General features: G+C 32.4%; 1 protein-coding gene across 1 annotated transcript in view; it reads right to left on the reverse strand.

Annotated features, from left to right (window-relative positions):
* The window catches only part of LOC113064746 (insulin receptor), a 65,865-nt gene that overhangs the window by 27,686 nt on the left and 21,342 nt on the right, over window positions 1–16,837 (reverse strand). The gene's annotated exons all lie outside the window — the stretch shown is intronic.

The raw sequence follows: 16,837 nt of genomic DNA on the forward strand, positions 1-16,837 counted from the left end.
CTGTATGTTTTTGATTCACTAAAAGACGGTTTAAGGAGTCATTTGTTTGTGAATCGGACTTCGCTGGGTGTGCTGTATGTTTTTGATTCACTAAAAGACGGTTTAAGGAGTCATTTGTTTGTGAATCGGACTTCGCTGGGTGTGCTGTATGTTTTTGATTCACTAAAAGACAGTTTAAAGAGTCATTTGTTTGTGAATCGGACTTCGCCGGGTGTGCTGTATGTTTTTGATTCACTAAAGGCAGTTTAAAGAGTCATTTGTTTGTGAATCGGACTTCGCCGGGTATGCTGTATGTTTTTGATTCACTAAAAGACAGTTTAAAGAGTCATTTGTTTGTGAATCGGACTTCGCCGGGTGTGCTGTATGTTTTTGATTCACTAAAAGACAGTTTAAAGAGTCATTTGTTTGTGAATCGGACTTCGCCGGGTGTGCTGTATGTTTTTGATTCACTAAAAGACAGTTTAAAGAGTCATTTGTTTGTGAATCGGACTTCGCCGGGTGTGCTGTATGTTTTTGATTCACTAAAAGATAGTTTAAAGAGTCATTTGTTTGTGAATCGGACTTCGCCGGTTGTGCTGTATGTTTTTGATTCACTAAAAGACAGTTTAAAGAGTCATTTGTTTGTGAATCGGACTTCGCCGGTTGTGCTGTATGTTTTTGATTCACTAAAAGACAGTTTAAAGAGTCATTTGTTTGTGAATCGGACTTCGCTGGGTGTGCTGTATGTTTTTGATTCACTAAAAGACAGTTTAAAGAGTCATTTGTTTGTGAATCGGACTTCGCTGGGTGTGCTGTATGTTTTTGATTCACTAAAAGACAGTTTAAAGAGTCATTTGTTTGTGAATCGGACTTCGCTGGGTGTGCTGTATGTTTTTGATTCACTAAAAAAGCCAAGACTTCTTTGTTTGCAGAAGATTTTATTTTTATTTTTTCTAAAAAGAAACTGTTCATAAGTCATTTGTTCATGAATCGCATGAACCAGCTCTTCATGAATCACTCAAAAGATTCAAATTGGTTCCTATTTGAATCCTTCAATTTGTTCACAAGTTTAAAATTTTTGTTAAAGTGAAAATATTACACAAGACACATTGTGATGAATGTCCATCTAATGGTTGGACTAATGGTTGTCCCTCCCTCAATTGACAAAATCCGGTTTCCAGCTTCTCCTTTGGGTCCATAAAGGGACAAGCCAGAGACAGACAGAGACGGTCTCATCAGGAACGGGACTGTTGAGCAGACGTGAATGCTACAAATGCGAAATCCAAGAAATCTACACTGCATCCGTCAGTTCTGGTTGCCAACCTTTCGTAAGCGCCCTATGTTAACGAAACCAATCTACTTGCTCTAAATAGCTTAGCCTCTCAACCAACCATAATGCAGCAGGAATTGGACTTTGGTGGAAAAAATATATTAGCTTAATCCATGCAACTAGAAACGACCTCAGTTTAAAAGAGCTAGTCATGAGCGGGGCGTATTTTTCAGCCTCAGTGCGAACTGAATAGGCCATTATCTTCTCAAGTGAACAAACGAAGGCCATCCAAACTCAGGGAATGTCTGGGATTCGGGGTGGCCTTTTGCAGGTGGAGTTGCGCCGTGCCAAGTCACCGTGCCAAATGAGGACAGCAGGGAAAACAAATCTTTGAGCTTTCGTCTAAGACTTTTTTTTGGGGCCCGACTGTTCGAGTGGTTACGGGTTTTTTGGGTGAAATTCCAGAACCCAAAATTATGAACAAAAAAAAAAAGGTCATCTAATGCAAGGTTTTAAAATGTCCATATTTCACACATTTTCTTGATGTCTCACTTTAAGACAATGACTATTTTTAGAGCCAATTAATTGGAAAAAAGCAAGACATAATTAATTATTTCTATAATTAAGATGATTAGGCACGATTCCCATTACAACAAATTGGGGAAAAAAAAAAAACATTTATTAGCCTTTATATTTAAAGTGTAAATTATTCACATATTTTATTAAGGTGTAAAATGAAATTTTACATTGTAATTTTTTATTGTAAAAATGTATCATAATAATAAAATATATGATAAAAAATATAAAAATGATAAAAATATAAAATATATAAAAATTTGTTTAAAAACACTTAATGTGCTTAATTATGAAATGTCACAATGCAATACATTTTAATGGTATTGAATTAACGAAAATAATTATAAACTTAAAATATCTGAACAAATGTCACATCAAATATAAAAACCAGTTCATGCAAGTTTCATGCAACTTATACCAAATTAATAATTTCTTTCCTTTTTTTCTTTATTAAAGATTTTAATATTCAAAAACATTTAGATATTGATGTGCTTAATTATGAAAAGTAAATAAAAAAATGTTGATGGTACTAAAATTGTGCAAAATAAAACGGTAACCTTATATCAGAACAAATTAAATATATATATATATATATATATATATATATATATATATATATATATATATATATATATATATATATATATATATATATATATAATTTATGTTTTATATAATATATAAAAATAATATCTTTATTTTTTTTTATAAATTGTTTTAAAATTAAAATTAAATTAAAGATTTCTGAAAAAAAAATGATATTATTATTTTTTATTTATTCCAAAATTATTATTAACAATATATATATATATATATATATATATATATATATATATATATATATATATATATATATATATATATATTTTTTTTTTTTTTTTTTTTTTTTTTAGGTTTTGAAATGAATCCATTAATTCCACCAAATAAGTTGGCATGCAGGAGCACAAACTGCGTGTCATCTGCTTGAATAAATGGTTAAATGTGTAGCGAGGATGATGGTCAGTGCCCAGAATGCTGTGCGGTGTGTTTCAGATGGAGGCCAGCGGGCAGCATTCAATGTTAAAGATTAACAGCCGCCCTGCCGACCCACAGCAAAGTGATAAACAAGAGCACCATATGGTCACCTGACCAGCCCGGCCCGGCCCTTCACACAAACACAGCCAGGACCGAGGAGGAGGAGGAGGAGGAAAGGCCACAGCGCGGCAGACGTGATACAGCTATAAACAGCCATGGCGTGAGGGAGGAAAACGGATGAGCACATGGCCACACAAACCAAAACATTTAGCAAATCAAACCATGTAGTAGCCGATTACACTCCACACACAAACCAACAGCAGTGACACTGCTAACAGCTCTGACAGACAAGCATACAGCTCTGTCTCCAAACACAGTGAGCTGCCTTGCTCCCTACTGCCTACATAGACAGCTCACTTCTCAGGCTGCATCCTCACTGAAACAAAACCTCGTATGTGACTGACTTTGGTATTAAAACCATGAAGAGATTCAATTCAGGATTCATTATTTTTATGTAACTATGTATCTATAATTCAGAATAAAATATTTATGAGTAATATATTATATATTAGTAATATATTATTTTAACAAACTGATAAAAAAAAAAAGTGTAAAGCATGAATTCACTGTAAGTCACGTTGGTTAAAAGCATCTGCTAAATGCATATATGTAAATGTAATGTAAATTTGTGTGTGCGTGTGCATATATATATATATATATATATATATATATATATATATATATATATATATATATATATATATATATATATATATATATATAATTTCATCTACACTGTTTAGAATACATGAAGTTATACAAGTTTATTGCCATATAATGAAAATGAGCTGTATTAATTTTTATAGCTAAACACTGTTATGCATAATTCATTATTTGTACGGTACATTTCATCTATTTAAAAAAAAAAAACAATTATAATAATTTTTAATATTTGGCATTTTTGCATTTTATTTTTATTTTTATACACTAAACATAACCATTTTTTCTATAACAAACTGATCTATTATGTTCAGAATAAAATACAAGTTATAAAAACGATACTAATTTTATAACTGCTATTTAATATGAGCTAACAATTTATCTTGTAATATTTTAATTACTTTGATACACTAATAAGCATAATTTATTATTCACTTTCATCTACACTTTTCAGAATAAAATTATTTTAGTTAATATTACATATATTAAGTATATAACTGCTGTATAATTTTAGCTGTCATATTTTTTCCTTTAAATATTTTATAGACAAAGTATAATTTATTATTTTTTTACAACTATTCTAAGTTATATAAATGTACATATATTTTTTTTTAATCTTTTATTTTTGTTGCAATATTTTAATAATTTTACACCAAGTATAATTTATTATTTGAATAAAATACTTTCAAAATTAAATCATTTGCTAGAAGTATTAAATATATAATTGCTGTATAATTTAAGCAATTATATTTCTGTAGTAATATTTGTATTTATAATTATTTATGCACCAGTTATATATAATACTTAACTTTTCAAGTTATATAAGCTATAATTGCCATAAAATATTGACCTAATTTATTCTTTACTTTATATACATACATACAATTACATTAAAATGTATTAATTCAGTTGAACTTTTTTATTAATATTATTAATATATACAATTATTTATTGTTTATATATAATATTTAATATTAATGTATTGATTCATTCACATCTTTATGGTAAAAACTTTCTATGTAAAGTTTAATAATAATCAGAAAAATAATGAAAATAATAATAATAGTAATTGTTATTATTCTAATACAAATATTTATACAATGAATAAACAAACTAACTAAATAAATATTACATTTTGCTGGGAAAGTTTTACCACTAAACCAGCAACAACAACATTAATAATAATAATAATAATAATAATAATACAGTAATAATAATAAAAATTATTACTACAATGAAAATATCTAACAGACAAAGAACAGCATGCTTTTTAAATCAGTAACAAACAAACTAATGAATGAATTGACTTTTTTTAAAGTTAAAACTTGTAATAATTATTAATAATAGCTACAACTGAGTGAGCTTAAGTTACACTAAAAGTTTTGATGGTAAAACCTCTGAAAAGTGAGAGAGGCACAGTAAAATAATCTAAAACTACAGATAATTTCATGTTATCTATCCATATTAGCAGGCAATCCCATCCTTAAAATAGTTCAGTCATAAGATCACAGCATAAACAGAAGGAAAAAAGGAACTTGGACACTAGTTTAGTAAACTCTTCTATATATGAGGATATGTGTGTTAATAATACAAAGGCTGAAGAGATACACAAACACATTATTCGAGAATTACATTGAGAGAATGAAACCTCGTCAAATCAACATACTTCTGTAAAGACCTGCGCAAATTAACAACCGCTAATCACACATGGTGTACAAAATGTGTTGTCTCATTTACATAAACTTCATTAACACCAAAGTAAAGGGAATCCTTGCAGCAGATGCTACACGCGCCAGTGGTAATCATAGCACAAGAGATATGATAACCCAAAAATACTCTGCTGTGAACCACATGGCCCCTGTTTCAACAGATCTAAAAATATTTGTGGTCCCATAACAGAGCCCTGGTGGGCACCTCTGCGCTCATCTCGCCTATAGCGCTAGCCATTGGGATGTTTACATGTTTTCTTTGAACAACTGTGAACTGGCAAGCATCAGGAGGCTTAAATTGGATCAGAGGAGCGTGTTTTTTTGGGGTCTGACTCACAGTCCAGAGTGGAGTATGGCGCGGTGACAGAATCCAGAGCTTTGCTTTGCTTTCCCTTCCCAAACTTGGCTGATTTAGGAGGGAATTCCCCCAGACTCCCTGCAAGGTGACTCTCCAAAGCAGGTGTTGGGGTCCGGCTGGCTCCAGAATTACTGTTTAAATGAGCCGGCGCGCTCTTAAATGGAGTGAGGGAGCCATAAAACTAGCCGCCGTTTGGGTGATGACCAAATAGAGTAAACATTCTGATATGAGAGTCCGACGAGTCCCAGACGAGTCTCAGAACGCAGGAATTTAGGCTTTTAGGTTAACGCTCGAAACTAACTCAGTCCCCTCTGAACCTAAACAGACAGTTCACCCAAAAAATACAATTTTTAACAGCTTTTGACTGTATAGTAAAAGTCAATAGGGGCCAACAAAACCATTTTATGAACAAAAAGAACCAATGATGCACCAAAATTTCCACCATGAAGAGTCGAACAAATGGTTTTAGATGGACAAAGGCTTTAGTCAAAACAGGTGACATTTAAATTAATACTTTTTAACATGTTTCTGTTTCTGGCCACAATTTGGATACGTTTTCCTTGTAAACACAACATTTTAGGTGTTACCCGAAGAGAACAAAGCTACAAATTAAGAGTTTGACTTCTGAAAGGTGTCTTGATGCTTCTCACAAGCAATTAGGTGCAACTTTTACAAAAAAAATCATTAACGTATATAATTGTTTTTGACATTATCTGAAGTTTATACATTTTATTAATCAAAATGCTATTAAAATATTGCCTGAATACCGGTAAATAAATGTAATGATTTTTATTTCTGATTTATTGAATTTCTGGGTGAACGGTCTCTTTATTAAAGCCAGAGGTGGGCTTTGTCCACTTATTATGTTGTTCGTAAACACAATTTTAGGTGAAATCCAAACAGAATAAAGCTCAAGAGTTTGTCTTCTCAAAGTGGTTTGTAAGCAATCCGGTTTAAATGTGAACACAGCAAACAAACTCTTTAAACTTACGAGGTCGTCCAAATATGATTCGCCCTAAGTTCTTGACGAGGCCGGTCTTGTAAATGCTAAACCCTGTTTTTTAGGCATCACCCAAATGGTGCAGACACAGCCATGAATACAGCTAGAAATCACAAGAGTTTGCAATGTTTTGAGGAGCAGAATACTGGAAAGTTTGCGGCGAGGGCTTAGCTCAGATCCTTTGACCCGAAACCTTCTGAGCCGAGTCAGTTCTCAGTGTGGGAGCTCCCACAGCTGGTTCGTACTCTCGGGGAAGCCTCACGCTTTGATTAAAAGGCCCGTGATCAAAAACGACCCACCGACCGTGGCCCAACATTGGGGGGGACGAGCGTACTCACGGTTCTTCCATTCGTCACTATCCAGCTGTGGGGTTTTATGATAGAGGCACCAGGCGTCCAGATGTACAGCAAAGTGGAAAGACAAAAACAACAACGACAGCCTGGAAAAAACAACCTAGAGTTGAATCTCTGACAGCAACATGTTGCATTCATTTAATATTCCCTAATTGCGAACGGACAAGCAATATAGTCGCGGTAACATCTGTGTCAACATGTTTCTGGCATCGAGTACAAACACGTTGCTTCATGTGGCACAACAACCGCCGGTAACCCAAGAGCCACGGCAAATACGGAAACACCCTTGTAAATGATCTCAATAGGTAAGTTATGACGGATCACATGACCTCTATAAATGGTTTGATGCTTTTGCTTTTGTGTTGGAGCGTCGATCAAACTTTGGCCATGACATAAACACAATTGGTAACTGATTGAGTCATTCGTTTCAAAGAAGAGTGGCTGACTCAGTTAAACGGTTCGGGAGTGATCCAACATTGAAAGGGCAGTTTGTCAAGCAAACAAGACGCCCCGCTAGATTTGGAGACCACATTTGGTTGGTCCACCAAAAACTGATGGAGGCAGATGCTTTCTAAAAGATCAAAGGCTGTTATGTGGCACTTCCAAGGGTTGAAAACAATCCTCCCTTTACCTGCAAGGAGGGAAGAGTGTGTTTTGCTCACAAACAATTTAGGCAATGCCTCGTCTTCTCATCCATTCATTAAACTCTTCCCTTCAGGGCGCTTCAAGCTACTTATTTTGCTCTCTGGTTCACACATGTTGGTGCTCATTAACAATTACAAACGCCCCACTACACTCATTATAAAACTTTTTCTTTTATTTCAATTATTATTTTTGGAAAGCCGTTGAGCCTATTTGGGCTTTATAATGGCTGGCGCCAATGGCAATAATAAAAAAATAATAGCTGAAATAAAATGCATTCTTATTTTATACAATATTTAACATACAAAAAATAATTACATATTAGCAACACATATATATATTATTAATGATATGCACATATATTTTTACTCTAAAGTTATAAGTACATATTATTTACCAAAATACTATAAAAATATTGCATATTGTTAAATAAATTAAATTATATATATATATATATATATATATATATAAAGAGAGAGAGAGAGAGAGAGAGAGAGAGAGAGAGATTGTTTTACTAAAATTCAATTTTTTTTATATTTTACGTATATATATAATACACATTTTATATATATATATATATATATATATATAAAAACATTTACCAATAAAAATAATAGTTTTGAACAAGAAATCACCCAAAAAAGGCCCAGAAAGGTCAGAAATATCTGGAAAGTGTGTCAAGCCAGATTTAAATCAGACAAAATTATGAATAATTATTTGGAAAGGGCTTTATAATGGTAAAAAATCCAGACTGGAGAGTAATGTACAAGTTTTGGTAGCTGAAATTGATCTAATTAGCCAAAATATAATCAAATTTGTGAACGAGAACTGTCCCATGTTGGATGAAATACGGAGTAGACCATCTAATTACCGTTATGTACTGTACCTAATAACTATCTCACCGAGGAAGACTTGAATCCATGTCACTTCCACGATTTCCCTGAGACTCAGATAGCTGCGGAAGCGAGAGCCGCCCACAAAGACAGGAAACAATTCCAAGAATTTACTGTAAACTTCAGAAGGATGCAGAATTCATTGTCAGGGTGGATTTGGGTCTTGGAATGGTTTCTCCTCATGTGAACGAACACACATGCCTTCAGACACACACTCAGAAAACAGGAGCAGCCATGAGCCCTCGACCCTCCTCAGTTATTAATAAAACTAATCCAACGTCTGAAAGTAGACGCTCAACACTTCTGGAGAAACAGTTTTGTGTGCTCGAGGGGCTGAGAGAGGAAAAAAAACTGTGCAATATGGCAATAATATTGCATCAAAACTGTTATAAATCTATTTAGTTAATGTGCAAAATTGATTAATACAAAAACAATTCAATGTTATTGCTATTTTTAAACATTATTGACAAAAAAGGGCTAAATATACATTTAAATATAAATATATATAATAAATTATATGTAATTTGTATTTTATGTTTTTAATATATTTCCTAAATAAAAATTACAATATAAATAATTTAAAAAATTGACAAAAATATAATTTTAAATATAAATTCACAAAAAAAATTTTATAGATATATTTTTCCCAATTAACATTTTTTACAATTATAAATCACTGTTATATAAATGTTATAAATGTTATAAAAGTGTTTCATGAGTAGTATGCAAAAGGACAAAAATAGTGCTAGAAATATAATAGTTCTTAGATATTAAACAACCTTTGGTATTACTAAAACAAATAAAAATAAAAGAAATATATTTTATGAAAGAAGTGCATAGTAAAATAATAAAACAAAATGTTGCATTAAAACTGTGCTAATTTATTATGCAAAACAAACAAGTAAACAAGTTATTTTCAAAGAAATTAATACTTCTATTGCGCAAGGATGCATTAAATTGATCAAAAGTGATATCTATAATTTTAAGACAAATATCAGTTATAATAAAAGATAATTATATTAGGATAATATAGAATAATAATCAAAAAAATTGTTTTATTTCAAATAAACTCATAATATTACGGTTTTGTTTTTTTTACAGTATTTTTGATTAAATAAATGCAGCCTTGGGTGGTACGCATAACGAACTGATCTGGATTATCAAAAGGCATTAGCATATGCTTATTTAATTGTAAAAAAAAAATTTGCATCTCTGACACTAGCCCCATGCAAATACTTTCCCCTGGTTATTTCCCATGTTTACATGCGTCTCAGAGGTTCTAGTTTCTGAAACGGACCCCGCGGCTCTTCCTTAACTTTCTCCGAAGGGCATGAAAAAGCAGGAACGTGCGTGCGCTAGACGAGAGAGAGGACTGGTTGAGAGAGCGGCGTGTAAATGTGGAGCGTAGAAACGCTGCCATTGATAACAGAGAGGACACGAGCTCCTCCATCTCCCTCTGGGCTTCCTGTTCAGCTAATGAATGGAAGCTGGCGTAGTCGGTAGTCGACTGCAGTTGCTCTCTCACACACACACACACACACACACACGCGTGTGCGTTCACAATTACAGAGGAAGTGCGGCTGCTAATGTGATTCTTCCGAAACAGCTAATCCAACACAGTCTGCGCATCCTAATCCAAACACAAACCACCGGTTTGACTCCAATCAAAACAATAATACAGAAAAAAAGGTATACATGAAAATATAAACTTAGAAATATTTATATTTATTTTATTTATATTATTGTTTTAATGCAATGATTGTAGACTATATATATATATATATATATATATATATATATATATATATATATAGAATATTTTTTGTATTGCTATGCTAATATCATCATACGCTGAATCAAAATCATTTTGTTGGCACTTTCACATTGCCATTGTTTAGCACCTTCCTTTAAAATAGTTTTCAGGACTTTTTTTTCATCACGTTATGATTCTATTTTTTTTCTATGATTTTTCTATAATATTTACTGATTAATATTTATGTAAGGACACATATAAACAAACACACACATTTACTATTATTTACATTGTAAATTATGATCATACATATTTAATATTATTTAATAAATGTATCACTTTTTTTATACTTGCATTTGATGCGTGACACGAGTTAGCTTTCAACCTTTGCATATGGAAATGCAGAATGCATTTATGCCTCGTGCAGCAGTTCGTTGCTTCAATGGCTGTTAGCTGCTGGAGGGCCTCACACTTCCTGTCCGGACACAACATACACTCTTTACCTGCAGGCACACGCATACACACACTGCAAAACCTACCAACATACAGTTAACACATCCACTTCCTCTACACATACACAAACGATCACAAACACTTGAGAGTGTTCAAACACAAATGATTTAAATAAGGACTGAAAATGTAAACAGTCTACTTATTTTGATGTAAACAATATTCAAGAAAAATGACAATGCAATGCAATGACAAAAAGGGCACAAGGTGGCACTTGATGTCACTCATTGTGAATGCTAGGCATATATAATATGCAATTGGGGGCGGGGCTAACAAATGAGGGCCTGATGATGTCATCTGAAAGGAAAGTTATTTCAGAGAGAAAGAAAGATGATAATTACGAATATTTTTTTAAGACGACAAGACTGCACAATAAACATAACGTTCATCATATTCACAAATTGGTGTGGATCTTAATATAGTTATCGTTATAGATAGTTATCTTTTTTTAATAGTTACAGACAGTTATCTTTTTTTATTTTTTATTTGTCTGAAAAATCCTGTCATACGTGCACAAACTCAGAGTCACCACTTATAAGCTACTACTAAATATTGTAGAAAACGTAATTTTCTGTAAAGTTGCTTTGTAAAGATTTGTATCGTAAAAAGCGCTATACAAATAAACTTGAATTGAATTGAACCTTTCTTGTGAATGGGCCTTAAGACCAGGGCATATTAATAAAAGAATGATTAAATGTGTGCAGATTTGAAAAGTGTTTAAATTGAATTGGAAAACGTAATTAGAATGTTTTCGCAATTGTAAAAATTCTAAAAATTCGCAGTACTTTCAGCTCCGGTTAAGAATTTTTACCACACTGAAACTCTGAAAATAATAAAGTTATTGGACAGAAATAGTCATATTTCAACGTTCACTATTTAACTTTTGTAAAGTATTGACGCATTTGAGTAAAACAGCATTGTACTGCATTGTAGTAAAAAAACTAAAAAACAAAAACAAATGTGTCATTGACAACAATAGCTGCTACCATACGCTTTCCAAATTGTCCATTTAATTGGAAAACAAACAATTGTTGCATATATCACTTGAAAAAAATTGTCAAATTCTCCACCTCGTCCATTCGCTAATTTGACAATACCAGTAAGGTATTGTGATACTTTCAGCTCCGTTTTGCCACCGTTTACGCTCCTTTCAGCACAATCCCATACGTTTGTCCTCAAAAATCGACAAAAAAAAAAAAGTCTTGATAGAAGGCTCTATGACTGACAGCAACCATCGAGTTTATCCGTTAAAGAAAATCAACAGCCACATCGCCTCCCTTTCTCTCAGAAGAGGGTCCTGGAGATTATTTTGTCGAAATTCTGAGAAGCTCTATAAAAAAGTAATCGCTTACTCAAGTTGTGAAGATGATCCCCAGCTATTCCAATGTGAAATGAGTGTTGGATACAGTGGGGAAAGAGCAGTAAAGTGGGAGAAAGATAATCCGTATCTGTCATGCTAAGGGCCTCTTTACGCCGAGATGGGAAGTGAATGACCTGCTCTTAGACGCTTAGGAAAAGCACACTTTACTCAGAAAAGCATCTGGCATCACACAACACTTCGGCACAACAGTTATGAATTCAAATGGATCCTTTGGAAATCATTTTACGTGGACGATGAAAACAAGAACATCAGCTTCCTTAAACTCACTAAACCCTGTTATCTTTTCCGGGGGGAGCGTGGCGGAGATTTATGAGTGGACGTCTGCGCCACATTTTCCTTCTGTTTTTCCAGCTAGATTTTTTCCTCCTCCTTTTCTAAGAAACCAAAACACAGCTAACGCTCAGGAACACACCAGTGCTTGTCTTACCTCCAAAAAATATAAATTATGCTATAATAATAATAATCATAATATTCATTAATGTAAAAAATAATAATAATTTATACGGTTATATTTTTATATATTACATCAATTATTCTTATTACTAATATTGTTTTATATATTACATAACGTGGTATTTAAAAGTTAAGAATTAATCAACTTATATTAACACTATTAGTACTACTACACTATACATTGTAGTTAATATACTTAAAAGTTATATTAAATAATAAAACAATAAGAATAACTGTTATAGCATTGTTTATATATGATATAAAATATAATAACAATTATTAAAAATATTTTATTACAATTATTAGTTGATATAACGCTTCATTTAAAATGTAAGAATTATTTACTATATAAAATACAATGTTAAAACCACTACTAAAATAATAATTAAAATAATCAGCTATTATTATGTAACAATGATTTATAAAAAAAATTATTTTATATATTACAGATAATATACTTAAAAGTGTTTAATAAATAAAATACAATATTAATAACAAGTATAATAATAATAATTTATAATGGTATTACTTTATGAATATATTATTATTAATAATAATAATAATAACGTTTAAAAGAAATTGCATTTTATATATATATATATATATATATATATATATATATATATATATATATATATATATATATATAATGCAAAACTACTACTACTACTACTACTAATAATACTATGTTAAATTAATAGCAACATAATAATATTACATTAATAGTTATAGTATGCATCATCATAATCATCATTATAATCATTATTATTTTACAATAAATGATTGTGTAACAAAATATACAGCTAATATTAAAAACAAATAAACACATAAATAAATATTAAATATTCTGTTAACGTATAATTTACATTACTTAAGTTTTGTTATTGTTAATAGTATAATAATAATAATAATAATAATAATAATAATAATAATAATAATAATAATAATAATAATAATAATAATAACAACATTGTCCACAACTCCGGAACCAAATTAAGACTGATGAAATATTAATTGCTTCTATTAATCATCGTCTAAGATTGTTTCAATCCCAATAAATCACATCATCAAAGCACATTTAAGCAGCAAATGTAAGTTCACATGGTCTTTACTAAAATTGCACGGTTTGCTAGCAAACCAAAAAAAGTGATTGTTGTCAGGAGAATTCAAAGCGATTTATCCAGACATACTCCCCCCTCAGGTCCTCAATGCTCGGACGTCATCAGAGGACAACTGAAGGGCTATGATGACATAAAAGAGCAAACCCGCGAACGCTGAACTTTGACCTGAAAGCGGCCCAACTCTACAAGAGTCGCTGTCGGCACAACAGACCAACGCTCACAATAACAGAACACGCTGTGCCGGAGGAGAAGATATGACTTATCTGTGAAGCACATCTCCTGTGTGTACGGTCTTCTGTCGGACACGGAGCCTGCTCTCATGACGGTTTTATGGAGGAAAAAAGGACCGATTTCAATGCTGTTGCTACACGAGGACCAAGATATTTATCTAAACGCATTCAAATAAATGACCGTTTTATTTTGTTCAAAGGAAATAAACGTTCCCTGGGCAACAAATGAAGCAAACACTAAACATTTGCTTTATACGTGAAGCATCCCGAGTGTTTTGGTCTGGCTACGAATGGAAAGCGCCGCTTACTGAAGCACCTGGAGATTTTATCTTCGCACTCAAGCTCACGTCTGCATCCAGCGGCTCAACTTCCTGACACTGAACGCCTGCTTACACACAAAACACTTTACTGCCTTCATGAATGAATCAAGGACTTGCGCTTTCATCACATTCATTCATTTGCTGCACATTTTCACTGACAATTCAAGACTAACCGTTTTATGTAATTAAGTGGCAACGAAAAACTGAATTTGAAAATTTCCTTGATGTGATCTTTTAAGAATTGATTAAAAGGTACCAGAATCAAGTTAATGAGTTTGCAAAAAAAAAAATATATTTTGCTATATGTTAGCATTACCTAATAGACCGTTCTGACTGCTGACTTTATTAGATAACAAAAACTAACAAATAAAAAATATATAAATAAATAAATAAATCACAAGGTAGAATTACATTAATAAAAACAATACAATATTAATTTTAGTAATATTTTAAATTGCACAGAATAAATCATTTTTTAAAATAATATACTACTACTAATAAAAACATTTCAATATAGTCCACTATTTTATTAATCCTTTTAATAATTAATAATAATAGATTAATAATTAATAAATAAAAAACTAAGAAATGAACATCAATCACAAGTTAAAACAATATATAAATATTATGAATAAATTATACAAATACATTACAAGAATTACAAGAATTAAAAAGAAAAACAAATCTTTTTAAAAATACTTTTTACTAATAAACATTTAAATATAGTCCACAATATTATCAGTCCCTGTAATAATCATTATTATAAAATAAAATAATAAATTAATAAATAAATCAAGGTAGAATGACAATAGAATTATGAATATTATAAATTACACAATTACAGAAAAGTAAAAAAAAATACTTCTGCTAAAAATAATGAAAACATTTAAATAAATAAATACATGGAAGAATAAGAATAAATGCATTATATTCTGTAATGATATTATTAAAATAATAATAATAATATTTGTGTAATTTATTATTAAATATTATAATAATTTCATATATTACAAATCAAAATAAAAAATATATAAATATGGTCCGCAGCATTATTACTGTAATACTAAAATAGTACTAATTATTATTATCATAATTGTTGTTGTTATTTCATGATCATGGTATCTTGAGTAATTGTTATCAGGAGAATGTAATCATGCCAGATTTTAAATCAGGGATCATTTTGCTTTCATGTCGGCTTGAAATATAAAACAAATGGAAAATCACATCTATTTAGTAAAGTTCCTTCTGGAATTAAGTGCGAAACAAAGTCTGGAACACAAACCGTGTCCCATTATTATCTGTGGAGAAACAGAATTCCTTGGAGGAGCGAGAAAACATGAACGACAGGCTAAACAAGCAAACAGGCACAGGTTGTGTTGATCTGGCATGACGGGGACCGCCTGTTTCTTTCGGGATCTGGAGTTTTGCTGTAGGGTTATACACTCGCTCACCCCAGCGCCTGCCCAGATACAGCAGCATTGCATCATACTCCAGAAATGGAGTATCGCTTTGACATTACAGCCGACTAAACTTTCACTTCTCACATGACAAAAAGTGTGTGCATGCTTACCAACGTGGACCTTTATTTGGGCGGACGCTGCTGTTCTTATTGCAGAACCTGACCTCATTCACACCAATGCAGTTGTGATTTCACTCATAAGGGACGTACAAATCACATACTTGCAACACCAAATGCTCACTAGCTAATCTGTCGGTCAGTCTTAAAGGAATAGATCACCCAAAAATGAATGTAGAGGAGTTTTTTCTTCATCGGAAAACATTTGGAAAATTTGAGCATTACGTCACTTGCTCATCAGTGGATCCTCTGCAGTGAATGGGTGCCGTCAGAATGAGAGTCCAAACAGCTGATAAAAACATCACAAGTAATCCACACCACTCCAGTCCATCAATGAATGACTTGTTTTCATACAATATACTGAAACTGAAATATCTTCTTTTGTTTTCAACAGCATTTTTCTTACTCAAATCTATGATTAGCTAGTTGTACAAAAATATTTAGTCTCAAAACAATTAAGAATTGCTAGAAACTAGGGCTGCACGATATTGGGAAAAAATGACATTGCGATATTTAATTTTTCTGCAATATATATTGCGATATGAAATCTAACCAATTAATATGCACGAGGGAGAGAGAGCAAGACAGCACTCGTGTTGTTTGAAGACGGTGAGCGTGCCGCCGGGGCTCGCTCGCTCTCTCTCTCTCTCTCGTGCACACGCTCTCTCTCTCTCTCTCTCTCTCTCTCGCTCTTTCACGCGAGCTCTCAGTCTCCCCCGCGCTATCTCAGTCTCTCTCGCGTGCGCTCTCTCAGTCTCTCTCTCTTTCGCGCTCTCCGCGAATCACATTCATAAAGGGCCGGGGAGCAGCTGGCCCATACAGTTAATGAATAACGGATCAACTACGACAGCCTACATCGCACATCCTGTGATGTGACTATCGTGGATTTGTACATTGCGATATCAATGCTTAAACGACACATCGTGCAGCCCTACTAGAAACTGGTATTTAGAGAGCTTAATGGCCCCTAAAAAAAACT

Source organism: Carassius auratus, chromosome 47 (genome assembly GCF_003368295.1).
Source record: "Carassius auratus strain Wakin chromosome 47, ASM336829v1, whole genome shotgun sequence".
Lineage (NCBI taxonomy): Eukaryota > Metazoa > Chordata > Actinopteri > Cypriniformes > Cyprinidae > Carassius > Carassius auratus.